Here is a 21,779-nt window from a genome sequence, read left to right as displayed (position 1 = left end):
CTGGGTAGCTCAGTTGGTTAAGCGGCTGCCTTTGGCTCAGGTCATGATCTTGGCGTCCTGGGATCGAGCCCCGAGTTGGGCTCCCTGCTCGCAGGGAACCTGCTTCTTCTCTCTCTCCTCCCTGCTCATGCTCTCTTTCACTACCCATCTCTCTCTCTCTCAGATAAATAAATAGAATCTTTTTTAAAAGGGAGTGTTTTAAGAATTTATTAGGCTTTCAGAAAGTTATAGGTGGTCAGTGATTGAGTGAGGGGAAATGAGGAAGAGTCATAATCATGATCAAACAGGATTGACAGGATTTTTACCTTTACAACTAGGTGGTATCATCTACTGAGGATTAGGAGAGGAACATGTTAGGCAAGTGAGGAGGAAGAGTTTCATTTTAGACATGCTGAGTTTGCAGTGTTTTCTGTCCAATAGGCAGTTGGATATTCTGGAGTGTTTTTCAACTACCAAGGAATTCTCTACTTCTCTGTGGACCCCAGCCAGGTGTTGTACAATTTAACCGACACTGTCTACCTGAAGATAGAGTCAGATCCCATAGGGTTTAGTCCTACAATACTGCCCCTCTTCAGGCACCAGTTACAAGTCCAGGTTGTTCTGTGCCTCTGACCAGTCAGCTATAAATCAGAGGTTCTCACAATGCCCTCCTTGGTTTCAGTAATTTGTTAGAATGGTTCACAAAGCTCAGGAAAATCTTATATTTGCCAGTTTATTATAAAGGATACAGATGAACAGCCAGATGATGAGGTACATAGGACAAGATCCAGAGGTGTTCCAAATTCAGGAACTTCTTTCCCCATGGAATTGGGGTATGCCACCCTCCTAAGACTTGGATGTGTTCACTAGCCCAGAAGTTCATCAGATTTTATTGAGCTTTAATCTCCAGCACCCCCCACCTCCTCCCACACACCATTTTTCCCCTTCCCAGAGACTCCTGGGTAGGACTAGAAGTTCCAACCCTCTAATCACTGGTCTTTCTGGTTACCAGTCTCATCCTAAGGCTCTCTTGGGGCCCTAGCCTAATTGTTTAGTAGCATAAACTCAGGTGTGCCCAAAGGGGGATCCTTATGAATAACCAAAGACACTCCTATCACTTAGGAAATCCCGAGAGTTTTAATAGCTTTGTGCCAGGAACTGGGACAAAGACCACATGTATTTGTTATACCACAAACATAAAGATCTATTGATTAACCTGGGGTGATCATTATTTGGGAGTCATCACCATATTGATTAGTGATTCTAATCTTTTAAGGATATGAGTCTCAACATCCTCTTCCCCAGAAAAACATGCAGCTGCCTAAAGAATCACATAATTTCAAGTGGTTCATGATTCCCTGGAACCTATATATCAGTCTTGAGTTAATAATTCCTTTTTTTTTTTTTAACTGATCCCAAAGTCAGTCACAAAAACATATATAGCAAAATTTAGAGGTCATTTACATTGTAAATGTAGAATATAAATGTAAAAATTGTAACAATAATAAGGTTTTAAAACTCATACAAGGTATCATGTGGGGACTTGGCCCTGAAGAATCATAATCTTTTGCCCAGAGTATGCTGGTGATCTTCTATGAGGTGTATGATCTCTACAGAAAGGGTTTTGTGTAGCAGATGGTGTAGCAGGCCTGGGGGAAAAAGTGTAGGTTAGCTGGAAATCCATGCTAGGACAAAGTAAGACACTTGGAGAGTCTGGACACAGGCAAAGTGGAATAGACAGTTTACAAGTGGCCCATGATAGTGGCATGATTGTCACAGGCCACAGTGTGGATGATGGATCAGACAGATCCTTAGTGGTACTGTAGTAGGAAAGCTAATGCATCAATTGTTGGAAGTGGTGGGCTGAGTCTGAGTCAAGCACCATGGATAGCTCCGAGGCAACGGTGTTCACTGTCTCTAAGACTCTGAAGCAAATAAACATTTTTTTTTTTTTTTTTTTAAATAAGGAGCCCNCCTGTCTGGACACTACCACTTACAAGGTGTACCGTGAAAGATGGTACCCAGGATCTCTAAGTCATTATATGATTTTAATCTTGAATAATAATTGAAACTATTCTTGTGGTCCACCCATGTATGAGTAGCCTCATTCTGTTTTGTCAAGATTGAGAAGCAAGCACCTGAATACATTCTAGTGGATTTTCAGGGCTCTCTTACCCTCTTCGGAAGTATTTAAATGAACCTCAGCCAACCCAAAGAGTATGTTAATCTTTGTAAAACTCCTTACAACCCTTGTCATTCCTGTGCCCCAGAGATGGTTTTTTACCTCCTTGAACTTCCATATTATGCTGCTTTGTACCATTGATCCTTACTTAGTTCTTTTTCTCTATCTGGAAGGATCTCTTCTTGGCCCTCAGTCTTCAGACATTCCCATCCACGTTGAAGAGTAAATTAATAGAATTTAATAGTGAGAAGGAACCTTAAAGATCATCCAGACCCAGACAACAACTTGTGATTTGACCATACTTTAAAAGGATAAACATTGCAGTACCTGATTAGAAAGAAGCATGAATGCTAAATTCCTTCCAGTTCTTGTGACCACCAAAGCATGTTTATGCAATTGTTGATATTATAAAAGAGCTATAATAATATTTTATTTCATTAAAAACTCTCTACAGAAAAAGTAAGTCTACTCTTCATAACCCCTTTAATTTAACTGTGCTCTGGTTTTTAAACTATGAAAAAAAATCCCTCTGTGTGAGTGTGAATTATGGAGTCTTTGGAAGAAATCGGCAGATAATGTTTAGTTCATTCTTGTCATTTTTTTTTTTAATTGGGGAAAACTGAGAACTAGAGAGGCAGACTTGCCCACTGTCATATGCTATTATATAAAGTGTCAGAGCCATATATCCAAACACCTAATTAAAAAAAAAAATAAAACTATGTGCACAGCCTTACATTTTAGAATTTTATTTTCAAACTCTTAGCACTGATTAACTATTTTAAAGTGTTTCTTTAACATGTGAAGTCCAATTTTCAGTGTTATTTATTGAGAGTTCAGGGTTGCCTCTTATCCAGGTAGATTAAGTTAAAAGTTATGTATTTAAGTATTTTCATGATTGTATTTGTGAAATTTAAAGTTGATTATATTCTAGGAGTCTCAGTTGTCATAATTATTTTACATTCTGTGTAGATAGGACGCACCCAAACTGAAGTGCCATTTTATAAGCCTTCCAAAGTTGCTAGAGGCTGCAAAAAAGCAGGGCTTTGCTTAATATGGAGAGAGAGGATGCTATGAACCTCTAGAAACACCAAGGTACGAATCCCATGATAAAAAAATAAGTAAAGGATAAAAATAGTTGCAAAAATCCTGTGTCTGAAAGAATTTGAGAATCTGATTGAGTTCTAATGAGGCCAGAAGTTTACCAGAATTCAAAAAGTAAAAGAAAAACAACAAAACACCAAAATGTTGGGTTTTGAATAGTATGTGGGCATTTTCTTATTTTTCTTCCTTTTGGAGGCAAGTGGGAATCTTGGAATACATAGGGCATGATAGCTGTCTGCAAGGAAAAGGTCAGTCTTTGTTGATTTTATTTTTTTGCCCTCAAAATTAGGAAAGAATTGTCTAGCAGTTAATTTTGTTTAATAGTGAAATAAACTGTCTGGCAGAGGAATACTGTGTATCACCGGAACTCTTCAAGCAATGGTGAGGCAGTGTTTAGGATTTTATGAATTTATGTCACCAGAACACAGCCAGAATAAAGGGGGAGACATTTGATTTGAAATTAAGGCACACTTTAGTAAAATACTTTGAAAATATTGATTTCAGGGGCACCTGGTTGGTGCAGTCAGTTAAGCGTCCAACTCTTGGTTTTTAGCTTACATCATGATCTCAGGGTCCTGAGATCGAGCCCTGTGTTGGGCTCCACACTCAGCATGGAGTCTGCTTGGGACTCTTTTCCTCTCCCTCTGCCCCTCCCCACCACTTGCTTGCTCTGTGTCTCTATCTAAAATAAATAAATTAGTCTTTCATTAAAAAGTATTGATTTCTGATATTCTGGATTATGGCAGCCCTACTCTCTTTAGGGACAAATACAAGCATATCTAGTGTCCCTGGGCTTTAAAATGAATAATTGTAAATTTGTGACTGATCTAAGCAGTACACTTATTTGGCATTTCAGAAATTGTCAGTAAAAAAAGAAAGCATTTTTTTGGACTGAGAGTTTTGGAGGTGTCAGAAAATCAAATTTTGGTTTCACATTATTTGGGGAATGGATAAGAGATTTTGGCATTTCTAGTTGACTGGAACTTAACTAAGAGCTGTTTCAGTTGGTGGCTCCCAGCACTGACAGACTCCACGCCCTCTTTTTAAATATACTTTGTAGTGTCTCCTTGGCTATCCTGAAGTGAAATTTCATAGTTAATTGTTCTCATGTGTTACTTTTATGTTACTTTTATTTATTTTTTAAAGATTTTATTTATTGATTGATTGAGTGCGTGTGAGTTAGGGGAGGGGCAGAGAGAGAAAGAGAATCCCAAGCAGGCTCCAGGCCCAGTTCGGAGCCCAACGCTTGGCTGGATTTCATGACCTGAGCCAGAATCAAGAGTCAAGACACTTAACTGAGCTACCCAGGTGCCCCTCACGTGTTACTTTTTTTTTATTTTTTTTTATTTTTTTTATTTTTATTTTTTTTATTTATTTATTCGACAGAGATAGAGACAGCCAGTGAGAGAGGGAACATAAGCAGGGGGAGTGGGAGAGGAAGAAGCAGGCTCATAGCAGAGGAGCCTGACATGGGGCTCGATCCCAGACCGACAGGATCACGCCCTGAGCCGAAGGCAGACGCATAACCGCTCTGCCACCCAGGCGCCCCTCACGTGTTACTTTTAAAGAGTTGACGTTATGGGCGCCTGGGTGACTCAGTCAGTTAAGCGTCTGCCTTTGGCTCAGGTCATGATCCCGATGTCCTGGGACTGAGTCCCCACCCCACACGTTGGGCTCCCGGCTCAGCAGGGAGTCTGCTTCTCCCTCTCTTTCTCTCTCTCACTCTGCCCCTCTCTAACTTGTTCTCTCTTGCGCTGTCTTGCATGCTCTCTTAAATAAATAAAATCTTAAAAAAATATAAAGAGTTGACATTATGCCCCAGGTGGTATTAAGGGAGAAAGAGCAGGAAATGATACAATTTGAATAGTACTCAGGGAGTACTATATTAGAAAGAAGTTATTACCAGTAGTGATATATTTGCAGGTGTACTAATTTGGCTGTGACTGTGACTGCTACATTATAGGCTGATATAGATAGGATGTAACGACTACTTAAATACAGTAAGTGGTGTTGTTTTTGATGTGACTTTCTGAAATGAACAATTTTTGGTAAAGTTTCACACAAGATAAATTACAGCTTTTTCGTTATTCATATGGGAGTGGCATTCTTGGGAAAATTATTTACTGTAAAATACAAAATATATTTTGTGTTTATATGTAAAATGAAGTTAGATTCTAGGCTCAGGTAATTAATTTTTAAAATTTTGTTTTTGCCCTACGTGACTGCATAGTGCAAAGTCTTTTGGATGTAGGCCCATTGTCCCATACATTGCAGAACATCCATCCACCTTCCTTAGTCCTTGCCCGCTAGATATCAGTAGTACCCGTTGGCATTTTTACAACCAGATTCACTTACATGAATTTATAAAATGTGTCTTAGGGAATAGTGCTGTTCCTGTTTAGAGCTGCTGAGGGCCTGGGAATTTCTGAGTGGTATATCTTATTGTATCTCCCTCTTTCTCTCCTGCCCTTTTCCTTCCCCCCAGCTTGTAAGAGTATATAATATAAGGACATGGAAATAAAATGCGCTATTAAATGTTTTTCCCCCGTAGTGTGTATAGTTTTCTAATATTCTTACTTATTACATTTATTGCTTTTTGTCTTTCTTCCCCTGCTGAAATGTTAAGCTCTGCAAAGGTGGGTTGGGGGGTGGAGGGGTATCTTTGTTCCTTACCTAGAACAAAAGTGCTGCATAGTTGTTTAAATATTTGTTGACTGACTGAATTAAAGGGTACAACTTCAGCTTTGTTTTGGATTCCCAAGTGTATACTATATACTACATCATTATAATTCTAAATGGCATTTCACAAACACACAACATTGCTTCAGAACTCGCTTGTGCATGTATTCTGCTCTCCACCTAGAGTCCTTGTCTTTTTTTTCTCCCTTTTTCACCTAGCAAAATAATACTAGTTTTTCAGATTAATCATCCTCATCCCTTAGACATCACCTCCCATTCCACCCCTCACTTTAGTACTTAATTATATCTTCAACTTTCTTTTTATCTTGTATCCACTTACTACCTTTATCCTATGTTATAAGTTACACTTGTAAGTTACATATATCTGTTTTCTTTCTGTGCTTTGGGGTAAGGGATTCTTATCTCTTACCAGCACCTACTGTAATGCCTGATAAATTAATTAAAGATACTCACATGTTGAATTTCAACCTGAAATAGGTTTTAAATGGAATCTTCATAGAGTTGAAGCATTCTGTATTTTTAGTTGTGTTTCTTTCATCTCTCCCCAAATCTAAGATTTATCCTTATGGTGCTGAATGACGAGCATTATGAACAATTTTATCTTGAAGTTTCTAGTAATTTGTGGAATAATTGAGATATTAAATTTTGATTGGCAATTACTAATTTAAATATTTCTTAGGGGTCAGAGTTTCCCATTGAGAATTGTTACATTTTTATTTCTAAAAATCATGTGATACAAGTGAGAAAATAGATAGGAAAATGTTTTGTAAACTAACATACTAAGCAAGTGTCAGGTATTATAAAACTATCTCCCTTTTCTTCTGGGTTGGTTGTATGGGAGGGAGAACACTATCCATTGATTATTTCTTAAATTGTAATTGGTATTGTTAACTGTGATTTATGTTCTCTCTGAGTCCATGGTAACACCTACAGTTATGGAATATATAAAAATGCATATATATTACTTTTATACATTTTTAGTGGATTTTAAAAGTCTCAATGGAAGTTTGGGTTTTTAAGTTCAGCACTCAGATGCATATTTATTTCTTGCTAAGTGCATAGCTTGCTCTGGGAAAAAGGTATCAGGTAAGAAAACGTATCTTTGAAGAAACAACAAAAGAAAAGGTATCTGTCTGAATAATTAGGCTTTAGCCATGAATATAATTAACCAAGGGAATCATTAGTGTACTTGTTAAAGCAATTATCTATTTTATACAAAAATATAATTTCCCTGAAATCAGTATTTGAATGGTACTTTGACATGGAGTTTTCCTGTATGTTCTCTCATTTGTTTCACACTCTATGTGGTAACATCACCATTTTATAATTGAAGAAACAGTCTTAAATTTTTATTTTTGCCTTAAGTCACAAAGCTAGTAAGTAGTAGAATGAGGACTCAAACCCAAGTCTTCAAATGCCAAATCATTTGTTCTTTCTAACACACAATTCTTGAGTATGTTAGAAATAAAGAACATTGTATTTTAATGAAATGTGCATACGGCAAGACCTCATTGCCAAATGAAATAAATAGCTTGTTATTTTCTTATTAATACTTACTGTTACTCTTCATTTTCTAATAAACTCAATGTTTTACTTCAAGTTCTAAAACAGCAGTAGAAAACTTTTATAGCTATAATTTTTAAGTTAAGTCCCATATATGGCAAGTCTGGAATTTAGTAATTTGGCATTCAAAGCCCTTTCTTAAAAATGTGGTTTTCTTCCCCAAATGACAGGGATTTGTTTATTTTCATTTATTGCGGTGTAATTGGCATACAGTATTATATTAGTTTCAGGTGTACAACAGTGATTTGACATTTCTGTGCATTGTGAAATGGTCACCAAAATATGTCTACCATCTGTCCCCTTACAAAGTTAATACAGTGTTATTGACTCTATTTCTCATGTTCCATGCTGTACATTACATCCCATGATGTGTATTTTATTACTGGAACTATATATTTATTGATTCCCCTCATCCATTTGGCCTGCTGCCATCTCCCCCCCCCAATCTCTTCTCTCTATCTATGAGTCTGGGTTTCATTTTGTTTTGTTTTGTTTTTTAGATTCTACATATAAGTGAAAACATGAATTATTTGTCTTTCTTTATCAGACTTATCTCACTTAGCATAATACCTTCAGGGTCCATCCATGTTGTTACAGATGCCATGATTTCATTCTCTTTTATGTCTGAGTAATATTCCATAGTATATACTGTTGACCCTTGAACAACATGAGGGTTAGGACACTGATTCCCCTCCCCCATGCAGTCAAAATCCACATTTAACTTTTGACTACCCACAAACTTAACTACTACTAGCCTGTTTTTGAACAGAAGACTTACTGATAACGTAGTCAAATATCACATATATTGTATATGTTATATACTGTATTCTTACAATAAAGTAAGTAGAGAAAAAGAAAATATTAAAATCATAGGGAAGAAAAATACATTTATAGTACTATAAAAAAATCTGCACATAAGTGGACCTGTGAAATTCAAACCCTTGTTGTTTAAGGGTCAGTTATACATGCTACATCTTCTTTATCCATTAGTACGTTAAGGGACACATAGGTTTTCTTCGTACCTTGGCTATTGTAAATAATGCTGCAGTGAACATAGGGGTGCATATATCTTTCTGAATTAGTGTTTTTGTTTTTCTCAGCTAGATACCCAATAGTGGACTTGCTGGATTATGTGGTAGCTCTGTTTTTAGTTTTTTTGAGGAACCTTTATACCATTTTCCATAGTGCCTGCACCAATTTATATTCTCTGCAGTGCACGAGGATTTCCTATTCTCCACAGTGTTGCCAACACTTGTTATTTCTTGTGTTTTTTATTCTAGCCATTCTGACAGCTGTAAGGTGGTAGCTCATTATAGGTTTGATTTGCATTTCCCTGATGATTAAAGATTTTGAGCATCTTTTCATAGGTCTGTTGGCCATCTGTATGTATTCTTAGGAAAATGTCTATTCAGATCTCTGCCCATTTTTTTAAATTGGATTTTTTTTTTTTTGTTACTGGGTTATATGAGTCCTTTGTATATATTAAATATTAACCCCTGATAGGATATATGATTTGGAAATATCTCCTCTCATTTAGTAGGTTTTCTTTTTGTTTTATTGATGGTTTCTTTTGCTGTGCTGAAGCTTTTTAGTATGATGTATTCACATTTGTTCACTTTTGCTTTTGTTTCTGTTGCCTTTGGAGTCATATCTAAAAAAACATTGCTGAGACCATTGTCAAGGAGCTTACTGCCTATGTTTTCTTATAGGAGTTTTATGGTTTGAGGTTGTACATTCAAGTTTTTAATCTATTTAAAGTTGTTTTTATATATAGTGTAAAATAGCTGTCCAGTTTTATTATTTTGCATTGTAGCTATTCAGTTTTCCCAACATAATTTAGAAACTGTCCTTTCCCACTGTATGTTCTTGGCTCCTTTGATATAAGTTAATTGACCATATCTAATTGAGTTTATTTCTGGGCTGTCTGTTCTGTTGATCTGTGTGTGTTTTTGTGACATTACTGTACTGTTTTGATTACTATAGCTTTGCAGTGTAATTTGAAACCAGGGAGCATGATACTCCTGGCTTAGTTTTGTTTTTTTCCTCTCAAGGTTGTTTTGGCTATTCGAGGTCTTTTGTAGTTCCATATACATTTTAGACTTATTTGTTCTCATTCTATGAAAAATGTTGTCGGAATTTTAAGAGATTGAATTGAATCTGTAGATTGCTTTAGGTAATATGGATATTTTAACAGTACTGATTATTCCACTTTATGAGCACAGACTATTTTTCCATTTATTGGTGTCTTCAGTTTCTTTCGCCGGTATCTATAGTTTTCAGTGTATGGGTCTTTTACCTCCTTGGTTAAGTTTATTCCTAGGCAATTTATTCTTTTTATTGTAATTATAAATGGGATTGTTTTCTTGACTTCTTTTTCTAGTAGTTCATTATTAGTTTTTGTGTATTAATTTTGTATCCTGCAAGTTTATTGAATTCCTTTATTAGTTTTAATAGTTTTTTGGTGGAATCTATGGATTTTCTATATATAATATATCACCTGCAATTAGTGACCATTTGAATTTTTCCTTTCCAATATTATGCCTTTTCTTTTTCTTGCCTAATTGCTGTGGCTAGGACTTCTAGTGCTATGTTGAATACAAGTGGAAAGAGTGGGCTTCCTTGTCTTGTTCCTGATCTTAGTGAAAAAGCTTTCAGCTTTTCACCATTGAGTATATTAGCTGTGGGTTTGTCATGTATGGCCTTTATTATTTTGAAGTATGTTTCCTCTATATCCACTTTGTGAGAGTTTTTTAAAAAAAAAAAAGGATATTGAATTTTGTCAAATGGTTTTTCTGCGCCTATTGAGATGATCATGTAATTTTTATTTTTAATTTTGTTAATATTAGTGTGTGACATTGGTGGAAGTTGAACGATCCTCGTATCCTGCCATAAGTCCCACTTGATCATGATGTATGATCCTTTTGATACATTGTAGAGTTCGGTGTGGTAATATTTTGTTGAGGATTATTGCATCTATGTTCATCAGGGATGTTAGCCTGTAATTTTCTTTTTTCATGGTGTCCTTGTCTGGTTTTGGTATCAGGGTCATGCCTGCCTCATAAAATGAGTTTGGGAGCTTTTCCTCCTCTTGTATTTTTGGAAGAAGTTTGAGGAGGATCAACTTAAATCTTTGAATAAATCTTCAGGAATTCACCAATAAAGCTGTCTGGTCACGGACTTTTGTTTGTTGGGATGTTTTTGATTACTGATTGAATGTTTTTACTAGTAATCAGTCTATTCTGATTTTCTATTTCTTCATGATTCAGGCTTGGAAGATTTTAAATTTCTAGAAATTTATCCATTTCTTCTGTCTTATTTAATCTGTTGGCACATAGCTATACATAGTAGTCTCATGATTTCATATTTCATATCAGTTGTAACTTCCCTTCTTTCATTTCTAATTTTGAGTTTTCTCTACTTTTTCTTCGTGTGCCTAACTAGAAGTTTGTCCATTTTATCTCTCTTTTCGAAGAACTGGCTCTTCATATCATTGATCTTTTCTATGTCTTTTAGTCTTTGTTTTATTTATTTACACTCTGATCTTTATTATTTCCTTCCTTATGCTAATTTTGGGCTTTGTTCTTTTTCTAGTTCCTTTAGTGTAAAGTTAAATTTTTCAGTTGAGATTTCTCTTGAGGTAGGCCTGTATTGTTACGAACTTCCCTCTTAGACCTGCTTTTGCTGCATCTCCTAGATTTTGATATGTTGTATTTCTGTTTACATTTGTCTCTAGGTGTTTTTTGATTTCTTCTCTGTAGTTGTTCAGTGAACATGTTTAATCCCCATGCATTTGTAATTCTTCTAGTTTTTCCTTGTAATTGACTTCTAGTCTCATACTATTTTGTTCAGAAAGATGCTTTGCATGATTTCAGTCTTCCTGATACTGAGACTTGTCGGGTAGCCTAATATGTGATCTGTCTTGAAGAATATTCCATGTGCACTTGAGAGGTATGTATATTCTTTTGCTTTTGGATGGAATGTTCTGTGTGTCTATTAAGTCCATCTGGTCTAATACGTCATTTAAGACCAATGTTTTCTTATTGATTTTCTCTCTGGATAATCAATCCATTGATGTAAGTGGGGGTGTTAAAATCCCCTACTGGTATTGTGTTGCTGTCAGTTTCTCCTTTTATGTCTGTATTTGACATGTGTATTTTGGAGCTTCTCTGTTGGGTGCATATATATTTATAAATGGTTTACCTTCTTGTTGGATTGACCTCTTTATTATTATGTAGTGCCTCTTTTTGTCTCTTATTAGAGTGTTTTAAAGGCTATTTTGTCTGATGTGAGGATAGCTATGCTGGTTTTCTTTTTGTTTCCATTTGCATGGAATATCTGTTTCATTCCTTCACTTTCAGGCTCTGTATCTTTTTGTCCTTCTGAATTGAGTCTCTTATTGGTCTCTTTAAAAAAAAAATCTAGCTACTCTGTCTTTTGGTTGGAGAATTTAATCCATTTACGTTTAAAGTTACTATTGTTAGGTATGTACTTACTGCCATTTTGTTCATTGTTTTCTGGCTTTGTTTAGCTCTTCTCTATTACTTTTTTCTTTTTCTTTTTTCCCTTGTGGTTTGATGACTTTCTTTAGTGTTATGTTTAGATTCCTTTCTTGTTTTGTGTATTTACCATAAATTTTTGCTTTGTGGTTACGGCAAGGTTCACATATATCATCTTGTGTATGTAATATATTTTAAGTTGATAGCAACTTAAATTTGAACACGTTGCAAAACTTTATTTTTACTTTCTCCTACCCCACATTTTATGCCCTTCATGTCACTTTTTACGTCTTTTTATTTTATGTATCTCTTGGCTAATTATTTTAGTTTTAGTTTATTTTATCATATTTGTTTTTTAACCTTCTTAATAGCTTTATAAGTGATTAATACACTACTATGTATTTACCTTTTTTGGTGAGAATGTTTGCTTTTGTATACTCTGTTGTTATTAATTAGTATCACTTCTTTTCAGGTTAAAGAAGTCCCTTTAATATTTCTTGTAAGGCTGGCTTAGTAGTGATGAACTTCTTTAGGTTTCGTTTGGAGAACTATCTCTCTTTCAATGATATCTTGCTGAATGATAATCTTGCTGGGTATTCTTGGTTGGAGATTTTTATCCTTTCAGCACACTGAAAGTGCTGCCTCCTGGTTTGCCACGGTCTTCTGGTTTGCAAAGTTTCTACTTTTAAATCTACTGATAACCTATGGGTTTTCCTTGAACATAACAATTTTGCTTTGGTTGTGCTGCTTTTAGGATTCTCTATTTTTAACTTTTGACATTTTTTTTTTAGATTTTATTTATTTATTTATTTGACAGAGGTAGAGACAGCCAGCAAGAGAGGGAACACAAGTACGGGGAGTGGGGGAGGAAGAAGCAGGCTCCCAGCGGAGGAGCCTGATGTGGGGCTTGATCCCATAATGCTGGGATCACGCCCTGAGCCAAAGGCAGACGTTAAACGACTGCACCACCCAGGCGCCCCTAATTATAATTTGTCTTAGTGTGGCTCTCACTGTGTCCATTTTCTTTAGAACTCTCTAGGCTTCCTGGACCTGGATGTCTGTTTCCTTCTTTAGGAGAGTTTTCAGCCATTATTTCTTCAAATACGTATTTTGCCCCTTTATCTTTATTTTCTCCTTCTGGGATCCCCTGTAATGCAATTGTTATTCCACTTGATGTTGTTCCAGAGGTCCCTTATTTTCATTAAAAAAAAATTTTTTTTTTCTTTTTGCTGCTCTGTTTGGGTGAGTTCCATTGATTTATCTTCCGGCTCACTGATCTGTACTTCTGCTTCTTCCAGGGTATTGAATCCCTCCAGTGTATTTTTTCAATTCAGTTATTATTTTCTTCAGCTTTGTGATTTCTCTTTGGTAGTTTCTCTTTGTTGAAGTTCTCTCTGTGTTCATCCATTCTTTCAAGTTCGATGAACATTATGACCATTATTTTGAATTCCTTATCAGGTAGATTACTTGTCTCCGTATCATTAAGGTCTTTTTCTGAGGTTTTGTCTCATTCTTTTGTTTGAAACATATTTCACTGTTTCTTCATTTTGTTTGACTATCTGCATTTGTTTCTATCAGGCAAAATAGCTATCTTTCTCAGTTTTGAAGTTTTTTTTTTCTTCCAAGATCTCATTTATTTATTAGAGAGAGAGAGCATGCCTGCAAGCAGAGGGGAGAGTCATGGGGGAGGGAGAAAAATCTCAAGCAGACTCTGTGCTGAATACGGAGCCCAATGTGGAGCTTGATCCCATGACCCTGAGATCACAACCTGAGGCAAAACCGAGAATCAGACGCCCAACCGACTGAGCCACCCCATCGCCCCTTGAAGGAATGGTTTTAGGTAGGTTCTGATTCTTCTCCTTCAACCTTGTCCTAGCTCTTGGTTGTCTCTTGCACCTTTATGATTGTCTAAACTGCCTGATTTATTCTTGATATGCCCCCGTTGTCGTGGATGTGCCAAGACTTGTCAGCAATCCAAGAGAAGGAATCTCTTTTAGCATCTAGTTTCAGGCTGATTGGAAGTCAGTCCTTCAGGCAGCAGCTTTTCAAGTGTGCAAATATATGTGGTCCTGTGGGGCTGCAGTTGTAATTCATGTGGGCCTCCAGACCAGATGATCTGGAGGTGTCTCCAGGGCAACAGTTGAAAAGTCTGGGTTCCAGACAAGTGTATAAACTCCTTCCTGGGGAGTCTTGCCAAGCCATAGCAAGGCCAAGGTGGTAAACAAGTATGGTGTTTCCCTGGCAGTGCCTTTTTAGCCTCTAGATGTGTGGGAAACTTGATGCCTATCCTATAGGCTAAAGTATTGGGCCAAGCAAATAGCCTTATTTTACAGGAAGACTGAGGTTGTGTTTCAGTCTTCTGTCTCTGCAGTGCCCTGGGGGTGGTGGCCTGCTACAAGAACTGTCTATCCAGTTGTAGTCCTGTACAGCTCTGGAAAACCAACCCTCTTGGCTACCAGGGCCAGATAATCAAGAGATGTTCCCTGTATGGATTGTGTGTGCCTGCTGGCTTTAGCAAGGCAGCCGAAGAGTGTGGTGTGTGGGGCAGACTCACAGGCTTCAGAGAAGGAGCAGAAAAACATCTTGTCTGTGGTTACCAGTGGGCTTCAACAATGCTGTGAGAAAGTGCCTTTTCTTTGTGTGTGCTCCAGCTTTAGGTTGGAAGTGGGAGAATGCCACTGCCACTGGTGTTTACCAGCCCCAACTAGGGGGCAGGGGAATATCACAACCACTTGCACTTGTGGACTTGAAGTAGGGAGCAGGAGAACTCAGAAACCATTTATTTGCACTTGCCTGCTCTAGCCAGGGAGCAGGTTAGCACTCCAACCACCCATGCTCTCTGGCCTCTACAAGTGCCGGGACCACTCACCCCCACGCATCCCAGCAAGGCAGTAGAAGGGTGCCGTGTCCGAGGTTACCCACCTGTGCTAGCATAGCAGTCTCTGTGGAGATTGCAACAATGGTGTCAGCTAGAACCTCTGTCTCTGGGGAGCATCTCAGCTGTCCCTCACCCCTCTAGTTGATGCCTCTAGATCAGCAAATGATTCTCCTTCATGTATAATCTATGTGCTTCTCAAACTGCTGTTTTTTCTGGGTCCTAGGAGAATGAAACCACATATGAGCCCTCCAAGAGGGAAATCTCAGTTTCCTATAGCACTTTGGGACCCCTGGGTATTAGCACCATTGGTTTTCTAAGACATTCTGGGGACTTGTTTTTCTGGTACAGATCTCAGAGGCCAGGGTGCCCAACGTGTGCACCAACCCCTTCCTCCTCTGGGAGAAGCACCTAACTGGTAAGATCCTTACCTGTTGTGTGCCATGCCAGGGGTAGGGTTTTTTGCAAGACCATTTCTCTTCCTCTCTTACCCAACTAGATGTGATCCTTCTATCCTTTGTCGTGAAAAGCATTTCATCTAGTTTTCAGATCTTTTTAAGAGGGAAATGGTCCATATGTTGCTGTATTGGTGTGTTCATGGGAAGAGATGAGTTCAGGATTTTGGCATTTGCTGAGGCCGGCATGGGTGGTTGGAGTGTCCCCCCCGACTCCCTGGCTGGTGTAGGTGTATGCAAATGGTCACAGTTCTCCCTCTTCCTAGCTAAAGTCTGCCATCTTGCATCCCCCTCCCAAAACAGGGTTTTAATTCACCCCAGTCATGGATAGCTTATTCAGAGGGGTAATTAGAAATTGTTTTAGTTTGCCTGTTCAGCATGTTCGACCAGTTTTCTGAGGTATAACTTTTGCCTCTTGTACTACTGAAGAAGAATTAAAGGTAGCATGATCATACAGCCTGATTTGTTTCTAGCACTCTTCATTTATGTGTATTACTCTGTGATAATGATTAAGAGTGCCCTCTCTCACGCTTCAAAATTATCCTAGCTTGGATGATAAATTTGAAGGTGTATTAGTTATCTATAATATTGTTATATAACAAATTACTTGGAAACTTAGCTGCTTAAAACTATGTTTATTATCTCACAGTTTCTGTAAGTCAGAAATTCAGGTGTGGCTTAGCTGGTGCCTCTGCCCCAAAGTTTCTGGAGAAGGTATTAGCAGGAGCCATGTTTTGTTTTTTTGTTTTTGTTCTTATTTCTGGTTTTTTGTTTTGTTTAAGATTTATTTATTTGAGAGAGAGGGAGAGCGAGCATGAGTTGGGAGAAGGGCAGAGGGAGAGGGAGAGAGAGAACTCTAAAGCTGACTCCATCCCAGGACCCTGGGATCATGACCTGAGCCAAAATCTGGAGTTGGCCACTTAACTAACTGAGCCACCCAGGTACCTGTAGCAGGAGCCATGTTTTACCTGGAAGCTCAGTTGAGAGAGAATCTATCCAAGCTCACTCACATGGTTATTGGCAAGATTTAGTTCTATGTGGGCTATTGGACTAAGGGCTTCGTCTGGAGGCTTCCTGCAGTTCCATTCTGTGTGAGCCTCTCCATGGCACAGCATGGCAGCTGGCTTTTCACACACACATACCAAACTCTGAAGTGACATCCTGTCACCTCCACTGCATTCTGTTTGCTAAAATCAAGTACCAGGCAGTGGGTATCATTGGGGGCCATTTAGAGGCTGCCTAACCCTAATAAAAGGGAAATTGTTTGCATTAATACTTCTCCATAATGGAATGCAACTCATTACCTGTTTCTGTTTTTGTTTTCCTGCAAGAAGAAATTTGCTTCAGGATTTTCTTTTTATAGTGATCAGTACCTGTTTGTACACACAGTGGATTCAGATCTTCTTAGAGTTAACTCTTAATTCACAAATTTGGTATCTACAAACTTTCTATTAAAGGGATCCATGTACATTTTCATGTAATATAATTTCAGGGGGTGCTAGTAAGCATAAAACATCACAGGTTTTTAATATATACATTGGTGGTGGTTTTATTGCAGCTTTGAGTGTGTAAAATGAGTTCAGATCCAGGTTTTAAGGGCTTACTAGGTCATTTGTTTGAAGCCTTGTGCCAAAAGGCAGAGGTCACAGTTTGCCCTTGGCTAGCATTGCTCTCCTTTATGGGCACAGACTGTACCTTGAGCTTTAGCTGGCCGCTTGGCACATTCACTTGGTTAGTTGGAAGGATGGAAGAATTACCATGCGTACAGCTAATGGAAGCTACAGAAAGCAATTTAAAAGGGCATTGGTGTTTTTGTTGTTGTTTTAAGTAGGCTCCATGACCAGTGTGGAGCCCAGTGTGGGCTGGGTGAACTCACCACCCTTGAGATGAAGATCTGAGCTTAGATCAAGAGTTGGACACTTAACTAAGCTACCCAGGTGGCCCATAAAAGGGNGTTTTAAGTAGGCTCCATGACCAGTGTGGAGCCCAGTGTGGGCTGGGTGAACTCACCACCGTTGAGATGAAGATCTGAGCTTAGATCAAGAGTTGGACACTTAACTAAGCTACCCAGGTGGCCCATAAAAGGGCACAGGTGTTTTGACATGAAGGTGAAGCCACATCTTGAAAGGACAGAACATCAGAAACCCTCCTAACCTTCTTGTCTGTATGGGCAGGAGGAAAGGAGGAACCCCCATGCTTCTCATATTTCTGGAGTAAATAAGAAGTGCCCAGATTAAACTGTCACTCCCCACATTGAAGAAGAGCCTCAGAGTTCTTTCCACCCCTACCTCCCCCGCACACTCCTACTCTTTCCCTTGAGGTCATCAGGATTGAGCTTTTTGTGTCTGTTTACATTAACTACCACAAGAAGCTCCGGGCTCTAGGGTCATTCCTTATGTGCATTTAACTCTTTTTACTTTCTATCCAGATCCCTTGCCTTTCTCCTGCCTCTCCTCTGAACATTCCTTCATCTTTTTTGTTTAGACCAAACTGGGATTTTCCACCGATAATACCTTTTCCCAGCTTTCTTTTGTAAACTTCTCAGTTGGTGATTCTTTTTCCTTCTCTATCTGTCATATCCTTTCTATCCCTAGAGATGGAGACTTGTTCCTCATTGCTCTTTTCAGACCTGTCTCTTTCACTTTTCTCTAAACACTCCTGCTCTGTATCTTACCAGACTCTACCTTGTTGAGCATCTGTAGACCCCTGGTTCATTCTTTCTCATTTCCTTGGGATTTTAGCTGCTAGCTATGGTCACTTTCTCTAGCACTACTTGTATGGTAATTTATGGAAATTTCATTGCCTATGTAGACAGTTTTTCTTTTTTTAAAGATTTTATTTATTTGTCAGAGAGAGCGAGCACGCATAAACAGGGGGAGCGGCAGGGAGAGGGAGAAGCAGGTTCTTCACTGAGCAGGGAGCCCAACGATGTGAGGCTCAATCCCAGGACCCTGGGATCATGACCTGAGTCGAAGGCAGACGCTTAACTAACTGAGCCACCCAGGCACCCCTATAATTTTTCTTAAACTGAAGGCTTCCCCAATGATCATATCCTCCATCCTGCCTTGAGGTACTTGTACCCATGGTTATTTCCTAGACTTTGACCTTACCAGTAACTAAAGTTCCTCCATAATCTCACTTTCAGATATCCTACCTAACACCTTCTGTCCTTCTAAGCCACTCCTTCTACTGCCCCAGTATCAACAATCCTTCTTCAGTCCATCTGTTATCTGCAGTCTATTAATACTACCACTTTTTCACTGGCCTTTAATAGGTCCATCATTATAATTACAACTTTGCATATACCCTCAACTGAGCTGACACCTTCCCCTAGCTTTGTGATCCTTGTGTTGTGAAATTCCAACTCTGGTTAAATCCAACTCTTTTTTTTTCATGCCTTCTGTATATTTTAATGTTGCTGAGGAAAAACACAGCCATGCTGACTGGTCATACTTTAAATTCATAACCATGAACCTCAAGAGGGCTAGTGCTGTCAGGCAGTCCTTGTATATTTTCTTGGCCCATTCAGTGTCATCATCTTCCTCCTTTCTTTATACCACCCACCTCCCCACCCACCCTCACCATTTTTTTACTCTCTAAAAAATAGGAGTAATCACAGACCGTGTCCACAGGTGCTCACTGCCATATCCATCTACTTAATTCTCTCTAGTTACTGTACTTTTCGTGTTCTACTTGGCCAGAAAATCCCGTTCCCTCTCAATTACTCATAAACGTTGTTCCAAAAGTTCTCCCTCTGCCCCAGTGAAGCATGTTTTTTTCTCTGTTAAAAAAATTTCCGTCAGTAAACAAGTGTGCTCTAATTTAGTCCATCTTTTAAAAAATGCTCTCCTGACTCCACTTCTCCCTCTAGGTACTACTCTGTNCTCTGTTAAAAAAATTTCCGTCAGTAAACAACTGTGCTCTAATTTAGTCCATCTTTTAAAAAATGCTCTCCTGACTCCACTTCTCCCTCTAGGTACTACTCTGTTTCTTCATTCTCCTTTCCAAAATGAAACTCCTTGCAAGAGTTGTTGGTACTTACTTTCTCTAATTCCTCTTTTCCCGTTCTCTCTGTCCTCTTCAGGCAGGCATTGGCTTCACCACTCTGTGCGTACTACTGTTGTCAAGGTTGCTGATGACTTCCATATTTCTGTATCAGGCCCTAGTCATCATCTTATGCTATACATATTTGGAATATTTACTTGAAACAGTCTCTCCTTTGGCTTCTTGGAATTCTGCTTGATCCAAGTGCTCCAGTTTTCAGTCTTCTGGCCTTTCTTTATCCATGGTAAAGTGAACTCCATTAGTGAACTCATCCCATTCACATGCTGACAATTCCCTGATTTGTATATCTAGCCCACAACTGAACTCCAGATTCATATATCCAGCTGCCAACTTGACATTTTCACTTGGTTGGCTAATAAAATACTCAAACCTGCATCACTCACAGTCTTCCTCATCTCATTAACTGACAACTCGTATTTTTTAGATACTGAGGCTAAAACCTTAAGTGTTATCCTTGGCTCCTCTCTTCTTTCACACCCTACATCTATTGTGACAGCATATCCAATCTGACAGTCATTTCAACTTCAACATTTATCTGGAATCAGTGAATTTTATTACCTTCAAAACTCATGTCCTAGTCCAGGCTGGCATCATCTCTGAAATGACAGCATTTCTGATATTGAAACAGCCTCCTACCTAGTCTTCCTGCTTTTGTCATCTAGCCCTTCCACACATTTGTCTGTTCTAAGAATGTAACCAGAGTGATCCTTTTAAAACAAGTCAGTTCATGTCTCTCTTTTCCCAAAACTGTAATGGCTTCCCAACTCAAACCATAAAACGCAAAATCCTTGCAATGACCAACAGGGGTCTATACCAGCCCTGCCCAGTGGAAAAATAATGCAAGCTGCGCATGTAATTTTAAAATTTCTAGCACCCATGCTGTAAACGTAAAAAGGAAACATAAGATAAATCTTAACATATCCAACTTAAACCAATTTATTGAAACGTTATTCCAACAATAACCAATATAAGGCATTATTTATTGAATTATTTTACTTTTTTATACTAAGTCTTCAAAATCTGGTGTGTATTTTATACAATTTGGATGCCAAATTTTGATTGGAAATACTTGATTGGCATTTAGGTTTCATAAAATTTACAGTTGAACAAGTAGATGTACATACCTAAGTAATTCTGAACATTCTTAAAGGTTTTCTACTAACTGAATCCAGTCTTGGTTTTTAAATTTAAAATATTAATTAAAGTTAAAAATATTTAAAATTCAGTTCTTGGCCACATTTCAAATGCTCAATAGCCACATGAGGCCAGTGGCTATCATATTAGACAATGTAGCTGTCTACATCTGGCCCCTCTTTTCTGACCTTCTCTTCTGTTGCTTTTTCCTACACTCATTCTGCACCAACTGTAATGGCCCCCTGTTCTTTGATCACCGCAGACACTTCCCATTTCAGAGCCTTTGCATTTGGTGTTCTCTTTGCTTAAAAAGGTTTGCCCCCAGGTGGCTGCATGACTTCCTCCTTCATCTTCCTCAGGTCTTTGCTCAAATGTCACCGTCTTAGAGAAGCTTTCCCTGACCAGTTTGTTTAATATCTATACCATTTGCCTTCTGTCTCAAATTCTTACATTTCCAGGTTGCCTTTCGAAAGAAGAGAGACGAGGGAGGAGGTGACCTGATCTACAAAGGGAAGCAGTGAGATATAAGAACTGTCCCATATAGACAAATCAATGAATATGTTAGGCTAAAGCGTAGAGTAAAATTGAGTAAGTGACTATATCCCCACAGCTTGCTGCTACCTAGGCAGCTCAGAGGATTGTTTTGTGTGTGTGTGTGTGTGCGTGTGTATGTGTGTGTGTGTGTGTATACATGATTTGACCCCGTTACAGATTGTAAGCTCCTTCAATGCAAAGTTCTGCCATAATATCCTTTTGTATCTTCTTTGGTACCTAGCATAGAACTTTGACCAAAAGACAATCTGTACTCCAATTATGGGCCACGTATTGGTTAGCCTTTTGTGTTTTATATTCTGGGTGGCATCTACACTCCCTTCTTTCTCAGTGCTAGCAACTGGTATATACTTGCTGATGATATATGTGTGTTGGCTTCACGTGTGCTATGGCTGTGATTGGGACACTGATTCTTCCTTGTCCTGTCTTGTGCACTCTTATTTGTTTTCCAAAACTAACTCCTCTAAGGAGTCTTCATCGCTGATTCTCCTAGTTTATTAACTCCCTCGTCAGTGCTGCCTGTATGTGTGTATACTTCTGTTTTGTATTCTGGTAGGCAACATAAATACATAAACATAATTACAATAGAAAATGAATTCTTGAGGACAGGGACTGTGCCTTACTCATTTAGAAATCTTTAATGCCTTCGTCAGTGCCTTGCAAGTAGTAGGTACTCA

At 38.4% G+C, this 21,779-nt stretch overlaps 1 protein-coding gene across 6 annotated transcripts in view; it reads left to right on the top strand.

The window, feature by feature from the left end:
• ARMC8 (armadillo repeat containing 8) overlaps positions 1–21,779 on the top strand; it is a 105,880-nt gene that overhangs the window by 6,345 nt on the left and 77,756 nt on the right. The window contains exon 2 of one of the 6 annotated variants that reach the window (XM_034661940.1): positions 21,009–21,138. The exons of the other annotated variants lie outside the window; for them this stretch is intronic. The gene's annotated coding sequence lies outside the window, so the exon portion shown is untranslated. The remainder of the gene's footprint in view (positions 1–21,008; positions 21,139–21,779) is intronic. 6 annotated transcript variants of the gene reach the window in all.

The sequence above is a fragment of the Ailuropoda melanoleuca genome, chromosome 6 (genome assembly GCF_002007445.2).
Source record: "Ailuropoda melanoleuca isolate Jingjing chromosome 6, ASM200744v2, whole genome shotgun sequence".
NCBI lineage: Eukaryota > Metazoa > Chordata > Mammalia > Carnivora > Ursidae > Ailuropoda > Ailuropoda melanoleuca.
Note: the sequence above shows the minus strand (reverse complement) of the source record. Positions and strands in the feature narration are given on the sequence as shown.